Genomic DNA, 10174 nt, shown 5'->3' with positions numbered 1-10174 from the left:
ACTATTTCTGAGGGAAACAACTAAAAGAACCTATTTAATACTAAAATATCATTTATAAATTTGAAATTTAGATTGTGAAATTACTTTTTTTTTTTTTTTTTTTTCCTAGTGGAAAGTGAATCTGAACCTATTCCTACTGCAGTTCTCTCTTGTCCAATATTTAAGGTTGGCTGGAATATTAAAAGTTATTATAGGACAAGGGTCCTATATATATTATAGGACAAAGGTCCTGAAAACATCCTCTGGATTGTATTTTGGCTCACTGGAAAGATGTTGCTGGTGAACCAGGGGGAACACTGAGGAAGAAACCAGGAACATAAGTGAAGTAACAGGACCAGAAAGGGTTAAGAACAAAAAGTGAGTTTGAGATGTTAGAGCTTGTGATCTGCTGAGACAGATGGATGCTGGCACGAGAACACCCCCCACAGAGTTCTAGGAAGCCAAATATCCCAGTGTTAGCACTGAAAGCCTTGGGGGGAGGTGAAACTGAAATATGTTAGTTAAGTGTTTAAATTGTCAGCAGCTGGGGACTTTGGACTCCTCAGACTTTTTTTTTTGTGTGTGTGTGCACAAACTGTAAGGAGTGGTCTCTACAGCTGGGGAAACCTTAGGCATACTTCAGTGTTTTCAGTGTGATAAAACCCCTTTGGGATGTTTGCTGAGACACAGCTGGGGAAACAGGGGGGCACAGTGAGAAAAAGACACTCATTAAATACTGTAATCAGTGTCCCTGTAGAAATTAGAGAACAGGGAGAAATGGCCTGTTAATGGCACTCTGAATTATAGCACCCTTTTGCAATTAATGTTACTCCTGAGAAGGGAAGGTAAGTGGGATGAAATGCAGTATGCAGATATGTTCTTTACCCTTAAAAACCACCCCGAATGGCAACAGGACTGTGAGCTGGGACCTCCCCAGGGCCCTATAATATTAGCCCTGGAAAAGGAACATGAAAGAGAAGGGTTTGACCAGCTCAAGTGATATTGCTCTGTGTGCAGTATAGGACAAAGGTGTACAAAATTAGAGAAAATGAGGATCCCTGAGGAATCGCCAGGACATTATAAACCTCCAGTGAGAGTTAAACAGAAGGATGAGGAGAGTGGCCAAGAGATGGGTACCCCTCCTGAAGTCCAATGTCTGCATGAACTAGGGGTCATTGAAAGATAACTCAGGCTCCATTGTGGGAAGCAGTGGGAGCAGAGGGGAACCCCCATTGTAACCAAAGTACCGTTTTCCTCCTTTGACCTGGAAACATGGAAAGGAGTGGCAAAAACATACCAAGATGATACCGTTAACGTAACCCACTGCTTTCAGTTTTTGATTAAGCAACATAATCCCAACTGGGCTGACATCCAATTGTTATTAGATGATATGGCAGAAACAGAGAAACAGTTAATTTTTCCAGCACAGGATTTGACCAGTGACAGTGAAGGAAAAAAGGGCAGGATATTAAGGGTCATTTTTCCCCTTGCAGGACCCACATTGGGATCTTAATCAAGCTGCTGGATGAGATCTTTTGGTAGCTTATAAGGAATAGATTGTGAAGGGAATGGAAAGGACCATGCTGAAAATGATCAACTGGTCAGCCCTGTATGCAATAAGATGAGGTCCACAGGAATCCCCATCTGAGTTTTTGGACAAATTGCGAGATACCATGAGAAGGCATTATCCTTCAGACCCAGAGTCAGAAATAGGGATACAACAACTAATTTCCTTGTTCATCAGCCAGGCTGCAAATGACATCTGATGAAAGCTGCAGAAATTGAAATTATTAGAGAGCAGGAATTTGAAAAATTTGCTAGATGAAGCGTGGAGGATGTATAGTAATAGGGAGGAGAAAGAAAGGAGAAAAGAGAAAAGGATGCTGGTGGTGGCTTTGCAAAAAACAAGGGAAATGAGGGCTTGGACAGAGGAGGCTTCTAGAGAAGGACCAGAGCGCCATCTATCGACAGCGAGGACACTGGAAGAACCAGGCAGGGAAGGAAGGGAGGACGGGCTCAACTGCAAGCCCCTGATAACGAGGAGTGATGCGGGCCTGGGGAGTCTACCCTCGCGGATCCACTGGTTAGAATAAGGCTAGGGGAAAAACAACTGGGCCTTTAAAACTGCAGATCCAAAGGCAGCAATATGGGCTCTTGCATTTGTTGGAAATGTAAATTTGAGAAGTGTGGCTTTTTACACAAAAGTTTATGTGTCTCTTGTTAAAACATTGCAAAGAATACCAATATCAGTAATTGTTGGGTATGTGGTCAAGTCAGCAATTTCAATTCTCCACTCCTTGGAGTCCCTGTGAATAACTGGATGGAGGTGAATCCATCTGAGATGCTCGATACCTTGTACCAGTGTAAAACAGGAAATTCCTCCCTAGAACTAATATCTTTTAGGATGATTTTGGTAAACTCTTCAACGCTGTAATACCTCAGGAACATGGTTAGGACAGCTTAACAAAACTGGACTGAGGTAACTGTGGTTGAAGGTAGAGTGGCCGAGGGAAATCAGCCAACAAATTATACAAAAGGAATGAAGATGGGCAGACTACCTGTACAGCAGGAGCACTACCCAGGTGACACAAGCAATAAACATGACTTACCAGATGGGTATTGATGGTTGTGTAAAGATTCAAGAGCCTGGAAACAGTGACCAATGCAATTGGACAGGGGATTGTGCTATGGGTTATCTGGCTCCTCCGTTACAAACGTTTCTTACCAACAGCATGACTGGCATTGCATGAGGTGTTTGGAGGAAGTTTTATAAATGTTCTGTCTCTAATTCCCTGATTAGATATAAGACTGATACCATAGTTCTGCTAGAGCTTTGATTACCTCCTTAGGTGTAGCACAGCTGGAATGGGCTAGAGTGAATATTTCAGCAGAAATTTAGGCAATAGCAAATTCAGCAGTTGGAGCTCTTTATCTCTTGAACCGGAAGGTAAACTCATTGAAAGGAGTGGTCTTTCAAAGTAGAATGGCTTTAGATACAATAATGGCTCATATAGGAGGCTAAAGCAGCTATTTCTAGCAGTAGTTGCACTGATTATCCTCATAGCAATAACCTGCATAGGTGTGCAGTGTTCTTCTGGTGTTGTTGAAAAAGCCTACATGATTATGCCACCTGGAAGAGACATCATATAAGCCACCAGGTGGAATCTGGACAGTACTTCAGAAAGGCATTAATGGACAACAGTGCTCCTTGATTAAAAGGCTGTCATGGTTTTATGATTTTTTGTTATCGGTATTCCACATCATAACATTATGTAGTGCACTGGGAGTTAAAGAGTTAATGTTCCAGTTCCGTGGATCATTGATAGTTCTGGGTATAGCTGTCTCAGAAGGGAAGAGGAACTGCATATCCTGTAGGATCTTGCGTTTCCATTTTCCCCTCAGAGAGAAAGATAAAACCTGTCTGCAGGTCATGAGATGCCCCTTTTCCTTTTCTGCTCATCTCAGTAGTGTGTGTTCTCCCTGCATGGCTCACCTTCAGCATTAGAGTAAGGCCTTTGGTTTTTGGACACACTCTCTCTCATTTTACTTATTAGTGATGTTTATTATGATTTATTAGTTTCAGTTGTAATTATATTTTATTATATTGTGCTATCTTGCATTCTGATATTATATTTAGTAAATTGGCTTTCCTCCTCAGGTCTTTGCTGCAGTGTTGTTTTTAGGCTCACCTCCCCGCCCTTTCCCTTTTCCCCCTTTTCCCAGGGCATGGATCTCCCTGCTCCATTAGTCATGGAAACAGGCTTTTTTTTTCCCTCCTCATGTTTAATAGGAAGAACTTCCCTTAGAATTCGATGTGACCAGAATGGAAACCAAATGGAAGAGTAGAGCTCATCTTCCTTGGAATTATTTTCCACCAGGTACTAACATGTCCAACGCGTTTGCAATTCACAGCTCAGGAGAACAGAGAAAATATGAAGCACTTCCTGTGTATTATCTCATGAAAACTTGTTACTAAACATAAAGTGACAGTTAGGTAAACTGCAGAGTGCCTGTAATATCTTTCAAGAAGGGATTCTTTTTTAGAGTGCTGCTTCATGAAAATCCTGACTTTTTCAGAGATTGATAGTAGATGTATTTAGGTGAAGAGATCGCTCCTTGCTGCTTTATTTGCTCTTGGTTTGTCTTCATGGTAGATGGACACTACCTATTCAGAAAATTCCATTTACTTATTTAAGTGATTAATCGTATTGGATGTTCTGTTTACTGTTTGGCAGCTGTTTAAGTGTTAATTAAAAACTCAGCCTCAGTCTTCTCTCGATTGTTTCTGTTTGGTAATGTAAATGATAAATTCTTAACAAGATCCAGTCCATAATGTTTAAAAGCAAATGAGATGCAATCTTAGGGGAAACAAGAATGCTTATTAGCTTCATAGTTTCATTCTCCTGTTCTGTCTTTCTGTTTTCTGTAAGGAGAGGATATCCCTGTGATATGACTTTTCAGCTGGTCAATAGTTGTAAACAGTATTTGGCTGGAGTGCAGGTATGTTTTAAAGCAGGGTATCCTTTTCATTCTTACTGTATTCTCAGTCAATGTAAATTGACAGTTTAGAGGTCATCTCTTTAACTTCACTTCATACTGTGTTACTTGTTAGTAGCTAAGGATTTTGCGTCTTTCCAGTACAAGATTTTCAGAAACAGTGTTTACATTCCCAGAAAGCATGGAAAAAAACATCAGCTAAACCTACTGAGAACATTGTAAGACAGTACTATGACACTTACATGGTTTTTTTTTTTATCTATTGTCATCACCTGGAATTTTTCCAATAATTGAGCCTGAAAGTACAAATGGGATAAGACTGGAAGCAACTTGAATCTGATATATGGAATTCTTACTCTAATTAGCGAAATGGATTGAAACTTCGTTTTTGATAGCGTTAAGTTTGGATGAAGCTGTATAAGAACAAATTATTTGGTGCAGAGTTCATAAATAAAAGCTTTTATTGACATCAAAAGCATTAATCAATCATAAAATCAACAGTAAAATATCTGGGCCAGTTACTTTCAAATTGTGAAGTGTGCAACTGCCAGTCTGTCAGTTCATCTGGGCCTGGAGCTTTTGATCTATGCAGCACAGTTGAACTGACTCCTTCAATGAAGGGAAAATTGTGCTTAAATTACAGTTGAGTTTCTATGAGAGCTCTAAGACTGATAAGACAAGTATCTGGCTTGGAATCTATTTCTTGCAGTTGCTGCATTTCTGCTGTATTTTCGCTATGTTTTGTTTCTCTTGATTGCTGAATGTGAACTTGCATGCCCACATCCTTTTTTGCAACCAGAAGTGAGAATGCCTCCTTCATAATTGTCATGGCTTTTTGTAATCCAGTCCTCACACTGCAAGATGCTGTGCAAGTACAACATTAGCCAGCCCCATTTCCTACACTTTTCACTTGCATGTTGCTGAAGGGGAACTTCTTTCTATTACTTTGGTTCTAATTCTGTGTGGAATTTCTAGCAATAATTGTGCACAGAGAGTAGTCCTAAAAAAGGTTTCATGCAATCCAGGCAAAGTTTCAGAGGAAAGTCATGTTTAGTAAGACCTGAATGCTGTTGCATGCCTACAAAAGCTTGGCTTTTTCATGTCACCTCTGGGATTCAGTGCAGACTAACAAATATTGTTTGCTTGCCACTTAACCCCAAAAGTATGCAAATGTGTTGTAGGTACCTACTTTCCTCCTTAACAGTAGGAGTATTTTAACACCACTGAGTACTGCTGGATTTTAAGATCTAATCTGTGAACTTTCACAGAATTTAGTTGTTCCTTTCTTGTCCTTTCTAAGGCGTTGTTTAGAAAATAGGAAGCTTTCCCACTGACCTGATCCTATGTCTGAATAGTGGATGAAAATCAAAATTCTTTGGTTTAGTTCAGAATGAGAAGTATTTGAATCAAGACATGGTTCTCAGTCTATTATTGCTAAGAGGGTTCCCTGCATCCTGTTGAAGTGTCATCATCACAGAGTGGAAATTGGTCATATTACGGGCAAGAAGGATTGTTCTGGGAGTCTGAGGGCGTATGGTTGAGTCAAGTGAAAGATTATGTTTGAGAAGTTACCCCTTAAGATGTAGTGTTGTCTCATCCATTGGTGGGGATTTTTCTTTTGAACTGTTTACAGTCCTGCAGTTTCCTGGAAGAAACTAGTGGTCATGTAATCTAACATCTTGCCCAAAGCAGGGCTGTCACTGAAGCTAGACCAGTTTGCACAGGGCTGAGTTTTGAATAACTCTGTAGATGAAGATTCTGCCAACAGGATGTGGATAGCTTTTTCAATACTCAGTTATATAATGACAACTTTTGCATGTTTTCCATTTTGCAACTTGTGCTCATTGCCTTTGATTTCCTGTGCATCTCCAAGAAGAGTTGTACTTTCTTCTCTATAACAAATGGTTATGTAACTGAAGATAAAAGCTCCCCTTCTTTTTATGCATTTTGTTAGTAAGCATCTTCCTCTGAGATAATACTGAGAAACAAAAGTGTAACTTGGGATGTAATCAAGAGGCAGTAATGTTCCCAAGCCTTTTGTAGTTAGATCATAAATGGTTTAAAAAATCTTATGTCTAGCTTTGGATGTTAAAATGTTTGGAACTTGATGATCCTTGAGGTCCCTTCCAACCAAAGCCATTCAATGATTCTTTGAATCCGCAGCTTCTCTGGGCAACCTGTTGCAATGCCTCACCACACCGAGTAAAGAATTTCCTCCTAATATCTAACTTACACATTCTCTCTTTTCATTTACAGCCATTTTCCTTTGTTCTGTCACCGTCTGCCTGTGTGGGGGAAAGAAGTCTGTCCCCTTCCTGTTTTTAAAGCTCCCATCAAGCAGTGGAAGGCTGCAATGAGAACTTCCTTGAGCCTTTCCTTCTCCAAGATGCACAAGCCCAGCTCTTTCAACCATTCTTCATAGGAGAGCATCTTTCTGGCCCTTCTCTAGATCATGAGACTTCAAGTTCTGATAAAACATTCCTGGTCAGAGTAGGCAAGCCATTTTATTACTATATAGACATGCATGGGTTTAAAAGGGTTAGCAAAGATCGGTGTAATCTGTTTAATTTATTCTGTATCTTTCTTGTGATATCTGAGAGCATCATTTACAATTAAAATCTGTTAAAAACATGTTGGATGACCCTACTGTACATCTTTTCTGGCCTCAGTCAATGAGGGTATTTACTCAGAATTGATTCTTATCTTACTGTATTTTTATTGTTATCTGTGTTTGTCAGTGCCTGTAGCTCATTCTTTCCCTGCCTTTTTCTTAAAACGCTTCAAGATATCCTTGGAATGAGAAACACTTCTAAGATGCAAGTCAAAGTCTGAAGCTCAGTGCTGTTGTTGAAGAGCACCAATGCTTAAGTTCTTTGTCTGCTACAGGCCTCTCTTGCTTCAGTTCTGAAAGCGTCAAAGGCAAGCCTGACAAGCAGCTGGACATAAGTGCTGTACCCTATAATCTGTTCAAAGCCTCTTCTGCTTCTTTGAAACCACAAATCTTTTTGGTTTGTTTGTTTGTTTTTAATTTTTGATGGATTATGTTTCTGGGAATTGCCAAATCTTTTTTTTTTTTTTTTTTCCCACTTGGTAGTATATAAGTTTTTCTTTTTGTGTGTGTGTGTTATTCACTGATTAAGAATGCTATTAGTTGAACTGTTCTGGAGAACAAATTACCCATGAAAATACTACACACTATAATGCTGTTGGTATATACAATATATGCTTTGCTTACCTTATGTGCTAATTATATATATATATTTTTTACATTATGGCTCCCTTAAGGCCAATGAAGTCACACAATTCAGAACTACTAGGACATCCTGAGCAGTCTGCAGGTTCTGAAGGAATAGTCCAGCTCCTGAAAGTCATTTTCATGGGGGACCTATCAGAAAACTCTGTGGGGAAAAATGCTGGCAGTTGCTAATGCCTGGGAAATGGGTTATTTAATACGTGGCAGAGTTAAAAGAGCCCATGGAGAGCATTTTGATAAGAGTAGGGAAGGAAACAGCCTGTAGGCAAGCTGAGGAACTGGAGGTAGGAAGTGTTCCCAGTTCTCAAAACATTTTGTCATATTTCTGACTGTAATTCTTTTCTCAGGAACTGTCATGGTTTTGTGATTTTTGGTTTTCGGTATTCCACATCATAACATCATGTAGGGCAGTGGGAGTTTAACTGTTAATGCTCAAGCTCTGGGTACCTGCCTGGAAGAGAAGAACTACGTTCCCCAGGGGACTTTGCGGTCACAGAGAGTCTCAAGATACAACTCCTGGCAAGGTCACCTGATGCGCTCTTCTTTGCCTGCTCTTCGTCGGCTCTCCTCCCTTTTCTCCCTGCTGCTCAACTGGACTGCGCATCTCGCCTCAGCGCTGTGGTGAGGCCTATCCACCTTTCGGCCGTTCTCTCTCTCATTATATTTGATGTATTAGCTTCAATTTTAATTATATTGTATTATAGTGTGTTATCTTGCATTCTGATAATATGTTTAGTAAATTAATTTGTTTCTCCTCAGATCGTTGCCGCTGTTTTTAATTATTTTGGGGTCCCCTGTTTCTGGAGGTGCAGATTTTGCAAAATCCCTCTGCCCCACTTGTCATGGAACCGAGCCGAACCAGCCCGTAAACCGTTGACAGGAACAGAGGTGGAGTGGTTGGAGAGTTGTTTGTCTGCAACTTGCCTGCTATCATCTAAAACAACTTGTATTTTTCTACTTGCACGTTCTTTTGGAGCAATTCCTTTGAAGTTATTATGTATTAAGCATTATATTAGTAATTGTAGTTAATTTTTAGTTTGTAATGCTTTGAAAGCTAAGTAAAATTGTCTCTAGGACATCACTGATGCTGCTTCTGCACTACATAACAGTACTTTGCTGATACAAAACATCTTACTAAAGTGAAATAATGCTTTCTTTGCAGTGTTTAGGATGCAGAACTTAATCAGCCTGTACTTCTAAACTTAATATTCAAAATAGGAACAAGTATTTTTTCTGGTTTGTTTTATTTTCTTGAGCAACAGCTTTTGTTTATGTATGACCAGTATTGTTCAGTGACTAACACTGTCCTGCGTGTTTTACAGCACTGTCACTGTGGTTAAGGAAACTGTTAAAAGCATGGCAAAGGATTGCTGCTTATGGCATACTACCGTGCAGCACTGATCAGTAACAATAACTCAGCTATTGAAGTATTGGCAAGTGTACCAATGGCTGTGGTAACCTAAGTGTAGTGTGAAAACTAGCAAAACGGTAGGAATCTTGAGAAAACAAATAATGTCTGCATCCTGATGAGAGTGCTGGTCAACTCAGGCTTAAAAGATGCTGGATACTTTTCTACTTTTCATCACCACAGCAGTGAAAACAATTGCTTTACTACTTACACGCATAGTAGTTTTGTATTACAGTTTCAATTAGTTTAGTTTTAATGACCTATTACATTTTACTAGCAGATACAATAAAAAGTAAAAAAAAAAAAGAAAAAAAAAAAAGAAACTTCAGGGTATGTTTTCAGAGGTTCATGTTCCTAAACTTGGGGAAATGATTTCCTGATCTTCTGTGCAGAAGCTCTTGCATAAGAGATAGTGGATTGAGTTTCCCCGAGTTCAATGCTAGGGTTAACTAAAAGCCCAGAGACAGAGGTCTGTCACTGCTTCTGAAACTGCTTTTCTATCTATTCTGTTTTCCCATTCACTATGTTCTGTTGTGAGAATGCTGATCCTGAAGGAGAATATGAGCTTGAAAGTGCTGTGATTTGAAATTATAGTTGATGTAAAGGATAGATTTCTGTTGCATACATAGTGTTTATTACTAATAGGCTTTGTTTGTTTGTTTTTTCCTACTCACAATGGTAAGATAATTCAGAAGAAACTTTTAATAAGCTCTTATATTTTACTCCAGTGCTGCTGTAGGACAGTAGAAATAAGCTGTTTTATGTAGTTCATACTATCTGTGGTATTAGATCTGCAGAATTTAATGAAATTCTAAATTCCAAGCTGTCTTGCTGTCAAGCTGCTTCTTCTTTTTTTCCCTACATCTTAGTAAATAGTTGAGCAGTTGAGTCCAAATGCAGAGTTGAATAGCTAAAACCTCTTATTTGGGAACTGAACAGACTGAATGACACAGGAAACAGAAGTCCTGAGCCCGATGAATGAAAAATACACCTGCAAGGAGAACTTGAGCTTGTTTCAGTAATTTTATCTCACGTGC

At 39.5% G+C, this 10174-nt stretch overlaps 1 long non-coding RNA gene across 1 annotated transcript; it reads left to right on the top strand.

The window, feature by feature from the left end:
- Positions 1–2986: 2986 nt before the first annotated feature.
- LOC149918077 (uncharacterized) lies at positions 2987–7507 on the top strand. Its single transcript, XR_016465842.1, has 3 exons — positions 2987–3857; positions 4410–4479; positions 6733–7507. It is a non-coding gene; the product is annotated as an uncharacterized LOC149918077 (long non-coding RNA).
- Positions 7508–10174: the final 2667 nt, after the last annotated feature.

The sequence above is a fragment of the Phasianus colchicus genome, chromosome 4 (genome assembly GCF_987193195.1).
Source record: "Phasianus colchicus chromosome 4, bPhaCol1.hap1.1, whole genome shotgun sequence".
Lineage (NCBI taxonomy): Eukaryota > Metazoa > Chordata > Aves > Galliformes > Phasianidae > Phasianus > Phasianus colchicus.
This window is presented reverse-complemented; position numbering and strand designations above follow the sequence as displayed.